The 13,078-nt window shown below is 34.4% G+C and overlaps 1 protein-coding gene and 1 non-coding gene across 2 annotated transcripts in view; one reads left to right on the top strand and one right to left on the bottom strand.

The window, feature by feature from the left end:
* Nucleotides 1-13,078, top strand: part of LOC123867369 (centaurin-gamma-1A) — a 307,921-nt gene that overhangs the window by 172,350 nt on the left and 122,493 nt on the right. The gene's annotated exons all lie outside the window — the stretch shown is intronic.
* Trnah-gug lies at nucleotides 1,856-1,927 on the bottom strand. Its single transcript has one exon. It is a non-coding gene; the product is annotated as a tRNA-His (tRNA).

Raw genomic sequence — 13,078 nt, 5'->3', positions numbered from 1 at the left:
AATATTTAGTAAAGTGTTTATTTAGATTTTAGATAAGTGTACCTAAGTACTTATATCTTAGAAAAGTTTTCTAAATTGCAGTTATTTTACGAACATTTGTCAATGCGTTCATAAGTACCAATCGTGGGTCGTGCGGTACACATTTTTCTGAGTGGATTCTTCCCGTATTTGCGTACTCGTCGCCACCGCCGCGCGTTCTAATTGATCAAGTCTTTAAAAGTGTACGTGTGATTGATATTCCAGGGTGGGAATATTTTTCAAAAGTACTCTCATTCCTAACGTTTTCCGTGTAAAATGTTTTTTTTATTATTTTCTGTGGCGACTACCGACGTGAGGTCGGTTTTTATGAGAAATATTATTGTGCGGAAGTGAATGTAGGTTTTTTATTGTTTTCTGTTTTTTACTGTACCTACTAAATTTAAACCTTATATATGTAGTTTATTTTAAAATGGCTGTAAGTTGTAACACACAGTCAAGCTGACAAACGGACTGAACGAAACCGTAAAGGTACCTAAGGAACCCTAAAAATACGGCAAGAACAGTAAATAACAGCTAAAGCAAAGTGGAGAAGGCATTCGTACGCCCTAAATAAATATCTAATAAGAGCGAAATGAGTTCCTTCTCTACGGAATTAGCTTTTTACGAGCCAGGGAGATCGGAAGTGTTTCGTTACGTCTTTATGCATAAAATATATCTTTTACATTCGTACCTAAATTGAATAATAATATAATTTTTAGGGTTCCGTGCACAAATACATAGTATCCGTATACACTTTGCAATTTATGCATTGTAGTCTCTTGAGGAGGATTTATGCATTACCTTAGTAATTTTTTTTGAGGCTGACACAGAAATGTATACGCCTGTAAATAAAAGATTAAAAAAAGCAATTTTTTAACTTTAAATACTTCATTTTTTAGAATTCCGTAGCCAAGTGTAGTATAAATATGTACTTAGCTACTCCGTCCACAGTCCACCTTTGCAATTATGTTTATTTAATTAATTATAGTGTCTATATCTCCTAAGGATGATGGTGTTAGAGTGAAACGTAAAGATTTTTGTTGTGTAGAGTGGTGATGGTGCGCATTGTTTGCTTATCCTGCATGTTTAGCAGTGTGAGGACGAATGGTGCGTAGCGAATGTTGCACGTTGTACCATGCAGATTGGTCTGTTTTAGCGGATTCAATAGCGAATTAAACTTGTTGTTCCTTGTGTATCATGGTTTTCCGCTAAATAATCTGATATAGTAAAATATGGTACCTACTATGTTCAACTATGTAGTACTAATCTAATTTCCTTTGATTTAGATACATTATGCAATTTCTAATTTATATCCTACAAACTTAATGTAAGTTATTATTTCAATTACAATAAAAATGTTTGAGAGCTTTAAATGTCAGGTCGTAAATTATGAGGTTTCATAAAATATTTTATACCAACAACGCCATCTAGTGTTGAGGTGAGACAAACAAAAATGAAGCGCCATCTATTCGTGAATAGCGACATGTCCCAGATCTTTTGGTTTGTTTGTAAGTTTTACTAAATACGAACTACTTTTGTGTACTTCTGCTAGATGGCGTACCTAGTAAATAAAGATAAAAAGTTACAATAGTTAAATGTCAGAAAATTAATGTTTTTAGCTTACATTTGTTTTTATTAGTTTACCTTACAGTTTATTTACATTGTTGTTTGATAATAGATAAGTGCAGTATTTGTATAATATTATTATGTAAGTATTTCAATAAATAAATCGCAATCAATTGTACTGTTGGTATTTTGCGGTTTCACGAAAGTTGTTGCTAAGGAAATAAAAGGTAAAACAATAAAAATAAACGCTCCGCCATGACAGTGTGAACACTGCCGTGACCAGGATTCGAACCTGGGTTACTACGGCCACAACGTAGGGTCCTAACCACTAGACGATCACGGCTATCGGAGCGATAGTGACAATGTTGAAAATATGTACCAGTTTCTAATAGATAGCAATTTGAAACATTTTCTTCTTCTTTTTTGAAAGAAGACCTAAGTAGTTGATTCCAGAAATCTCGCATGGTTTTAGTTTGAACTATGCTTGGGTTGTTCTATTTGAACGCTTTTTTAACGGATGTAAAAAAAGCTCTCGTGCGAATGAGGCCTTAAAATTTTATCACACGCAGCTAGTGTCAATTTGATTTGATGGTGGGTTTTATTATAGTTTTAGGGTTCCGTACCCGTAGAGTGCCAAAGAGACCCTATTAAGCCTCCGCCATCCGTCTGTTTGTCAGCGGGATGTATCTCATGAACCGTAGTAGATAGAGCTCACGAAATTTTTTCAGAGTGTACTTCTATTGCCGCTATGACAACAAATAATAAAAAACCGACCAAGTGCGAGTCAGCTCGCGCACCGAGGGTCCCATACTCGGGTATTTTTTTTCGAAATTTTGCACGATAAATCAGAAACTATTATAAAAATAAATAACAATCTATTTCAGAAAATAAAGCCCTTTCATATAATACCCCACTTGGTGTATAAATCTTTCTTCGAAAGTTGAACCATAAAATTTACGGTTTTTGGATTTTTCCCCTTGTGTGTGCTATAAGACCTATCTATCTGCCAAACATGATTCTAGGTCAACGCGAAGTACCCTATAAGTTTCTTGACAGACGCGACAGGCAGACAGACAACGAAGTGATCCTATAAGAGCACCTTTTTTCCTTTTGAGGTACGAAACCCTAAAATTGTAAGTATTTGGTTGTTCAGTCTTGTCAGGGTATCTCAGAACTCCAAAACCAAGAACTCTAGACCGCTGACCGCTGGTTGTTTAATCGAACTCTTTTATTACCACATTATTTTCTTTAAGTATGTTACATCATCAGAGGGACCAACTTGGTTGGCGCCATATCTAAATATAACTTCGCACGTGGAACGGGTTAGTACTTGGTAACATCTCTGTATTTGGAGTTTTGAGACAAACGCAATAATTCGCGAGGGGCGTACAAGCTACAAACATGGTCATGTCATGTCGTCCATTGTCCCTTTGAAAGGACACAAAGGATGGCCGGGGCATGTTACCGGCCGTTTGATTGCTTTGCTTTACAATGATACAACTGGATTCTCTAGACGTCTCAAGAGTCTATGGTACAAATGTTACGCGATGTTTTAAGGTACACGAGACGGGTCTGCCCGCGAAATTCAAATTTAAATTTGGTTTTTCGCAATTTGTAAACTAATACGATAAATAAGGCTTATGGGACTTTAATTGCGCCAATGGCAGTATCATACTCACAGGTTTATATAAAAAAATCACTTGAAAGGGTCCGATTTAAGAAATTAGTTATAGTATCGACCAATTTGTGAGTAACTCACGTCAAACTCATTATTTTGACTAATTTCTTAAACTGAACACTTTCAAGTAAAGATTTTTATGTAATCCTGTGAAAATGATACTACCATTGGCGAAATTAGGATGCCATAAGCCTACTTTGTCGTATTAATTTACAAATTGTGAAAAACCAAATTAAATTTGAATTTCGCGGGCAGACCCTTCTTATGCACTTTAAATATTTCCACCGATTCTGTTGTCTTTCTCTTAACTAAATTTAGAGTACCCTGCATCTTTTTTTTTTGGTTTTACGTGACCGTCGCCTAATATTTGACATACCATCGATGCAGGATCAAACCGAGAGCTCCCTCGCTTTAGTTCACTCTGGTTCTGTTTGCCAGCTCTTTAATTTTAGTGTGGATTATTATATACGAGCCGATGCCCGCGACTTCGCCCGCGTGGTTTAGGTTTTTGGAATCCCGTGGGAACTCTTTGATTTTCCGGGATAAAAAGTTGTCTATGTGCTAATCCAGGATATTATCTATCTCCATGCCAAACTTCAGCCAAATCCGTCCAGTAGTTTTTGCGTGAAGGAGTAACAAACATACACACACATACGCACATACACACAAACTTTCGCCTTTATAATATTTGTGTGATTATAACAACAAGAGTTGGATTTTGGATTTGACCATAGTTATAAGCTTCGTCTATCAGTTGTTCCAAACGTGACCGTGAACTAAGACTACAATAGCAATTTTTACAATACGCCAATACAAACTAGAATAACAAAACTGAATTGTACAATACTCTAATCACATGTACAGGAAATTCACAAAAGGGATTAGCAGAACACAAAAAGTATAAGACATGGTAATGCTAACCGTCGATTTGCTTCGGGCAATATTCAAAATGTATAGATGATTGACGCGTGAAGGATTTTTACGCGGCTGTCTATTGTGATAAGGGAAAAAGATTACAAAAGGGGGAACATAGCAAGAAATATGTATAAATATATATGTGTGGGTATGCAATCTGAACATTTCGAAAATTGCGAAAAACCAAATTAAATTTGAATTTCGCGGGCAGGCCCGTCGCATGCACCTTAACCAAAAGACTAAGTTTTTTTGTCTCGCCACGCTACTTATTTTCTGTGTATTAGGTAGGTACAAGTAAATAAAACTGTAGTCGAATCACTGATTGAGTTTTTTCTGATGCTCCGTTTGTATAACAGTCTGTTTTGTGTACAGCATCGCTTTTTGTGTGAGTCAATCATTGGACCATAAAATTGTTTAGATGTAACAGTTCACTGTGAGTAGGTACCTACTGGTGCCTACGTACAGTAGCGTTTAGTGGTTTAACTATCAAAGCAGATGTTAGAATATGAGGATTAGTTTAAACTTTGAAAATAACTTAGGAAGCTCAATATTTTTGACAACAAAAAAATCTGGGTATTCATTTGTGTTCTAGCTCTATTTTTATATTACGTGAAATAGATTTTGATTAATTTCTTATTTTAAAGCAAAATATAATAAAAAAAAAATTTATTGCTAAACTATTGGCGTATGATCTAAAATTTTATTCAGATTGAAACTACACAATATGTGTTGTTGAGTTATTCGAATTTCAGCTGACCATCTTAGTTTAATAAAAACTGGATGACAAGTGTAAGTAAAAAATTTATAACACCCCCGACAAGTGAAGCTTACAGTAACTAGAAAAGAGCCAATGATGTTATAATAAAAAGAAGAAAAGAGCTGATAACTTTCAAATGGCTGAACCGATTTTCTTGGATTATAGCTAAGAATACTCTCGATCAAGCAACCTTTGAAACAAAAAAAAAAAACAAAATTAAAATCGGTTCATTACTTCAGAAGCTACGATGCCACAGACAGATACACAGATACACACGTCAAACTTATAACACCCCTCTTTTTGGATCGAGGGTTAAAAATATCTAAAACCTACTCGTATTCTAGAATCCTAAACTCAAACAATGCTGTAATGGTGGACTAATATTTCCATTGATCTTGGAAACAACACAAATCAAGCAACAAAAAGCAGTTATTTGATTTGTCCAAAGACGGTTCGAGCAATTTATGTGATGGGCCTCGCGAGTAGAGATGCCGGGAACAGTTGTTATAGCGAATAGGCGAATAGTCTACTAATACCGATTAATCGCCATTCCCTATGCCATCTAGTCGAATAACTCGCCATTATTATTCGATATAAATAAAAGATAAATATAATAAATAACTTGTATGTTATCAAACAATGATATCACGTTTGTACTTAGTAATCTTGAACTTACCAATCATTTAATTGTTACTGTACCTAATCTAATTTGTTTCTAAGGTTATGAGAAAATAAATATTAAAGTTAAAGAAACCATTCTCTTATTATACTGATCTGACTTTTTATATTAATAGTAATATTGTGTTTTGTTTTTTAAGAAAAATTGAAGTTTGATTATTATTTTTAAGCCTACCTATAGTTTTTTTGTTCATTAAAAGTTTATTTTAGACAGTTATTCGCCGAATGTCGATTAATATTATTCGGTATTCGACGAATAAAGTAGAATATTTTTTATTCAAATAAACTTTTACAAGTGCTTTTGAATCGTCAAAATAATTTACCACTGGTTCTGAATGCCGAATAACCAAAAAAAAAAATCGATTAATACCGAATAACGAATAATAGCGAGTATTCGGGACATCTCTACTCGCAAGTCACAATCGATAAACAATTGATTCTAAGCCCCAGTTTATCGTGATTTAGTGGACTGGACCCGGCCCCGGCGATTTGAGTCCCAATTTATCGGTTTCTTATCAACTTCGAAACTGTAACTAACTATACTGAACGCTGGGAACATAAAATATTTGTTTATTGTCTAGAATTTATGAGATCCTTCAACAGAATTACGAAGTTGCGCTGTTTTGGACATTTTCGAACTTGTGTCTTCAACTCACTCAAGAGAAATTTTGAAGACCAAAGACAATTTATTTGTCTTTGGTCTTTTCCTTCAAAACAACAGTGAAGAGGCATGATCTAGAAAACCGCTCTAATCTATCATCAATCACATACATATATAAGGCGTGATTATCTTCAAGCGTAAGCTTATCTTGAATTTTTAATCCCAAAAAAGTCTTGTTCAGGAAATAAGAAAGTTCTCCAACTATTCATAATGTTATGAAATGTTAGGACTTTGGATACCATAGAATGGACCAAAAGCTTATTTGAACAAAATGAACACAAATTGCATAAAAAAAGCATTTTTTGAGGATTCTGCATAATGCCTTCATAAACATGGTTTCCAAAACATTTTGTTACTATAACTACGGACCAATTATGTATACAATAATATGTACAAGTGTAAATTAAAAATTTTCAACACCCCCGACAAATCATTTTCAAATAAATAATTATGTATATCTTGACAGCTTGACATTTGTGAATTGACACTTGAATATTATGAACCTAAGAGTTATCTAACCTTCTTTTCTACAAGAAAACTAGAAAATAGCTGATAAGTTTTAAACGGCTGAACCAATTTTTTTGGATTATAGCTAAGAACACTCTCGATCAAGCCACCTTTCAAACAAAAAAAAGTAAATTAAAATCGGTTCATTCGTTTAGGCGCTACGATGCCACAGACAGATACACAGATACACAGACACACAGATACACAGATACACACGTCAAACTTATAACACCCCTCTTTTTGGGTCGGGGGTTAAAAAAGAGATGACGACCTTCAAAATATTCTCTTGAGAAATTACTTCCTCTTTCGACCCTTGACACGTCGTCATAAATACAATAGAGAGAACTTGTATGAAATTTTTACCGGTCATTCAACAACCATTAGAAGTGCATTTTGCATCTATGACTGACATACGTCATGGTTTACAAATCTTCTATTGTAACCTTGTGACAGATAACAAAGGGTTTAAATAAGGGTTATGACCCTAATTCACAATAATATTAGCTTATGACAATCTATCTAACTACGTTAGTATAGTTTTCAATGGGTTTGAAAGCAATCTTTTTGGAATTAAATACACTGTAACTAAAGCATTGTCGTATATTAACTAATCGTATTGCGTTTAGTTATTAGTAGATATATTTGTGTTAGAGATTAGCAACTCGAATTGTATCGTGGCTTTCATATATAAATGGATAACTTGCCTGCTTGCTGGAATCCGCAAGAAATTAAGTACAATGTAAGGTGCCATATACTTCTAATTCACATAATAACGTCACCATTTGGATAAGGTACTTATTTTGTTAAAAAAATTGAGTAGGTATTATTGGAGTTTGGAAGTCAATCAATATCAGTGAATCTAGCTTGTAATAACAAATAAACGCCTATTTTGTTCGTGTGTCGATATCTTTATCTTATATTTTTAGTTTTTCCTAGTTTTCCTTTTGTCAGATATTTTTCTCCCTTCACTCTTTCCAATTAACTACGTGCCTTATTTCAAAGATTTAAAATAGACAGTTTAAAACGCTTTTATTTTAAAATAGAGTTTTATCAATATCTTCTGCATTATTTTACAAGTCCATTAAAAAAAATGAATATTATTCAATGTTCTATTTTTTTTAACTGGTTGAAAATTTCAAATCCTTGCTTAGTGGTAATCTACTTTATAGAGAGAATTCACATGTTGAATCTCAAGTTTCTAGGTTTGGGCTGTACATACCTACGCGTTGAAGACTGAACATTTTTTTGTACATTTCTTCTTCTTTTAGTGCATCTTCTATCGAAGGTTGAACGTCAACTTAATCTAGTGAGCGGGTGCTTTTATTGAACCACTGGCTGGCTTGCCGGGTTCAATATAAGAAAATTATTCCCATGAGCTTAAAACTCTAAAATCGGCGTTTATTGTTAACATTTATACCGGACCGGTTTTGTGACGCGGAAGCTTAGCAGTTAGCGTCTCACGATTCCAGTTTTCTTGTAAAACTTTGTATTAAATAAAATACTTTCAAACATCTGTCAAGTCCACTCTGGTTTTGTTACAATATTATTTAAGTTACGGACCCTTTCCATCCTAAAAATACTGTTTGCTTTGAGGATAATTATTGATTTAGGTATGTTTTTGTTCCTCATTTATTTAGAAGTGGTTATATTTTACCTCTAATGGTAGAATTTGTACTTGATACAATGAAAAATTGCATTCTTTTTGTGAGCTCTCATGTAAAAATTGTTAAAATGTTACATTAGTTTAGAGACTATGCTGTAAGTAATAGTTTTACCAACTAGTTTTTATTATTATTTATAATTTTATTATATCAATTCGTCTTTCCTCCATGTTTTTTTTCGAATCACTGTTTTGAAGAGTAAAGTAGAGTTATATCTAATAGGATTCATAGACTTACTAATCCCAACTTTTAATCTAAACGTTAGCCCCGTTCCATCTTAGACTGCATCATCACTTACCACCAGGTGAGATTGCGGTCAAAGGCTGATAATATCTATATTTTATTCGGCAAGCGTTTTCGAGCATTAATTTGCAAGTGTACAAGTGCCTTTACCTGTTTATACTCCTTTGTTGCTGCCACGTCCGTTGCAGTTTTGTAGCATAATGCAATATGGATATTGTTCGTACGTCAAAATTTCTTACGCGATGCACTTTAAAAATCTTAAACGGGGGTTTTTAGGGTTCCGTACCTCAAAAGGAAAAACGGAACCCTTAGGTATAGAATCACTTTGTTGTCTGTCTGTCAAGAAACCTATAGGGTACTTCCCGTTGACCAAGAATCATGAAAGGCAGGTAGGTTGGTCTTATAGCACAAGTACAGGAATAAATCTGAAACCCCCGAATTTGTGGTTACATCATTTTAAAAAAATGTGTTTTAATGTTCAAAGTAAGATAACTATACCAAGTGGGGTATCATATGAAAGGGCTTTACCTGTACATTCTTAAACAGATTTTTATTTATTTTTATGTATTTTTTATCTATAGTTTTTGATTTATCGTGCAAAATGTTGGAAAAAATACCCGAGTACGGAACCCTCAATGCGCGAGTCTGACTCGCACTTGGCCGGTTTTTTATTGAAAAGCTTTTGGAAGTGAGATGTTCGCTGATAAAATATTGAATATACCGCCTAGTTTTTGAGAATACCTACTGTTTTTGAAATTAAGTGTGAAGTTTGAAGTTAAGGATTGTGGAGTAATGGCAAGATATTTAGTAGGTACAATGGTATTTAATGAGAAAAGATTAAGAATGGAATCTTTTATAACATTGGCACCATTCCATGGCATTATGTGATGAGAGAGAACAAATATTTTTGGTATTTTTTTTAATAGTTGCTAACCATAATATTATAGAAAAGGCCACCTTTTTGAAATCTTATAACTGTGCTCAAAACCTATGTTATTCTTGTCTTTATTGAGCATAGTTATTAAAATATCTATTTTAAAACTAGAGCTATGAAATAGTTTATGTTATTCATAAGAAACCCCAATAAGTTACACCCACGCGTTTGAATCATAGAATTTATAGGAATGTTTTGGCATCGCCGAAAATATCTGTATGATTAGTACAACTCAATTTAGAAATTTACGATCATTTCTCTCGACTCGATAATTGATTTGTAGTATTTATGATTTGAAAATGTTCAATAAACATCTGTTTCGTAACTCTTGTTTATTTTAACTTCTGTTGTATTTTACGATCTATATATTTTATGGTTACTAATATTAAATTGTTTAGAACATTTCTGAAATTCTTCAGAACCTTGTTGTTTTTAAATTGAATTCATATTTAGTGTTCTAACTCCTTTTTACCCGACTGCGGCAATGCCAAAAGGAAGAGTTATGATTTTAGCAGTCTGTTTACGTATGTTTGTATCCAAATTCTGTGTATTCCACCGTAGCGCCTAAACTACTGGGTCGATTTTGATGAATGAGGTGTCAATTGATTCATATAATATTTCAGCGTTTATTAAGACGATCGCAGTCGGGTTTTAGCTTTCATTTTTATCTTTAGTAGTATAGGTAATTAAATCAATTTGCTTGTATGGAAAATCGAGGGTGTGTTCTCCTACGACGTGTGCGGACGTGTATGCTATTAAAATCTTAACCTTTTACTAGTTGCTACTGCCCTCTCATCCAGATCCACAGTGCTCACTGAGATCAATGTAACTTGTCATGGAATAAAAACCGACCAAGTGCGAGTCAGACTCGCGCACAAAGGTTTCCGTACTCAGGTATTTTTTCCGACATTTTGCACGATAAATCAAAAACTATTATGCTTAAAAATAAATAAAATTCTGTTTTAGAATCTACAAGTAAAGCCCTTTCATGTGAAATCCCACATGGTATAGTTATCTTACTTTGAAAATTGAAAAACATATATTTTTTTCTGTAATATAACAAATTCACGGTTTTCGGATTTTTTCCTTTACTTGTGCACAAAAACCTACCTACCTGCCAAATTTCATGATTCTAGGTTAACGGAAAGTACCCTATAGGTTTTCTTCACAGATGCGACAGACGAACGGACAGACAGACAACAAAGTGATCCTATAAGGCTTCCGTTTTTCCTTTTGAGATACGGAATCCTAAAAACAGATCCTGTTAAAGATCCTGGTTGATCCACTAAATTCTCTTCTCATTCACACCGCAAACTTAAGAAGGTATCACGTTTTTTCTACCATCCCAATATATTTTCAATCAGCCGTGACTGATCTTCCATTAGACCGCGGAGCCGCAACGCCGCGAAATTGCGAATGCCGTTAAATTAGATGATGTACGCTCAGCGTAATAGTGATGCGATACGGGTAATAAATCCAGTTAACATTGATGGCGCATGCTTAGAACTTTGATTTGTGGGAAGCTCTTCTTATCAGGTACATGCTTATAAGGACAAGGGCTTAACAAGAATTCTAGACCAAAGATTTCGGCCAGTTATTGAAATCACTACCCACTTACTACCTTTTATATTATAATTAAGAAAGTGTGTTTGTTTATTGGTTTGTTAGTTTGCCGTTTAATCACGTCGCAATGGAGCTACGGATCGACGTGATTTTTGCATGGGTACTCGTATAGTTAAAGACCTGGAGAGTGAAGTAAGCTTTTTTTACTTTTTATACCGAAAAAATCAATGAGTTCCTACAGAATCATCAAAAACCACGCGGACGAAGTCGCTGACATCAAGTAGTACAAAATATTGTGACAGTTCAAGAATACAAGTTGTAAGAATACAATGTAAATAGTTGTAAGAATTATGTAAATACAATAAATAAATAAATAAACAAAAGTTAAATCGCTGGCCCCAGATTATTTGCTTGCAAGTTTAATAGTCTGCAACTATCAGCTGATAGCCTATGCACTGAACCTAATCAATAAAAATTAAATTAAAAATTTAAAAAACCCCCGACACATAAACCTCTAAAAAGTAAAAAAATAATAGGTAAGTATGTATGGGCCCTTTAAGAATAGTATAAATAGTAAAGTTTTTATCCAAGCGCTCGTTGCGCCAGGGGACCGCTACCTATCGTAAACTATGAAAGTCATCTGTTGTAGAAAGAATAGTCTTTAGCGGTCCCCCGACGCAACGAACGCTTGGATAAAAACTTTACTATTTATACTATTCTTAAAGGGCCCATACATACTTACCTATTCTTTTTTTACTTTTTAGAGGTTTATGTGTCGGGGGTTTTTTAAATTTTTAATTTAATTTTTATTTCACGCTTTTTAAACTTTTATTCATAAATTACCGTTTATTTGTGCCATTCTAAAACCCAATTTCTATAATAATATAAATCCAATAAGGCAGCTAATATCTCTTCAAAAGTAACATCAATGTTATGTTAATTATACGTTCCATGAAATATTTTTGACCGAACATTACTAAATCAAGAATTATCTGAATGACTCACATATATAGTTTAACACGACCAAAACGAAATATCTGTTTTGTCGTTGCTTTAAAAATGTACCCATTTTACGTAGTCGTATAGTAGTTCGCTTTTCAAGATATACCTACGATTAAATTGAAATCGACTTTCACCCGATGAAATAAGGAAAAAAGTGGCTTGTATTTCATTTTGTTTGTTATTGCATGTCAAATTTTTATTTGACATAACTTTCAAAAACCGGTCAAGTGCGAGTCTGCCTCACACATGAAGAGTTCCGTACAAGTTTTTTTTATGTAATGACAATTCAGTTGTCGGATTTTTCACTTTACTTGGGCCACAGGAGTAGAGTGCTTGGGCTATAAGATATTGCTACCTGCCTTTCATGATTCTACGTAAACGGGAAGTACCCAATTTATAAGTTTTGATTCTCTTGAAAGATGACACACAGACAGACAACGAAGTGGTGAAGGAAAACACCGTCAGGAAACCTGCATGCTTAAGAGTTGGCCATAATGTTCCCTCAAAGGTGCGTGAGGTGTGCTAATACGTGCTTGGCCAGTGTGGTAGCTTCTCATTCTGAGAGGAGACTTGTGCTCAGTAGTGAGCTGGCGATGGGTTGATCCTGATGATGATGAATTTTAAACGTATTTTGTCAAAGTAAATAAGCTGAGTTCAAGCAGATAAAATAAAAAGAAGGTGCGCCTAATGCATCATCCAAACCTGCGCGACAAAGCGACTACGATGCGGGAACCTCAGCCGCGCGGAGGGTCATCGCTTCCTACGATATTTAATGGTGCCATGCACACCTACGCGACTACAACAGTCGAGGCTACATCTTTTTTTTTCTACAGATACCTACTGAACCCTAAAAATTGTTTGACTATGGTTTGGGTTTGGGTTGATTGTTCGTGGC

Source organism: Maniola jurtina, chromosome 8 (assembly GCF_905333055.1).
Source record: "Maniola jurtina chromosome 8, ilManJurt1.1, whole genome shotgun sequence".
Taxonomy (NCBI): domain Eukaryota; kingdom Metazoa; phylum Arthropoda; class Insecta; order Lepidoptera; family Nymphalidae; genus Maniola; species Maniola jurtina.
Note: the sequence above shows the minus strand (reverse complement) of the source record. Positions and strands in the feature narration are given on the sequence as shown.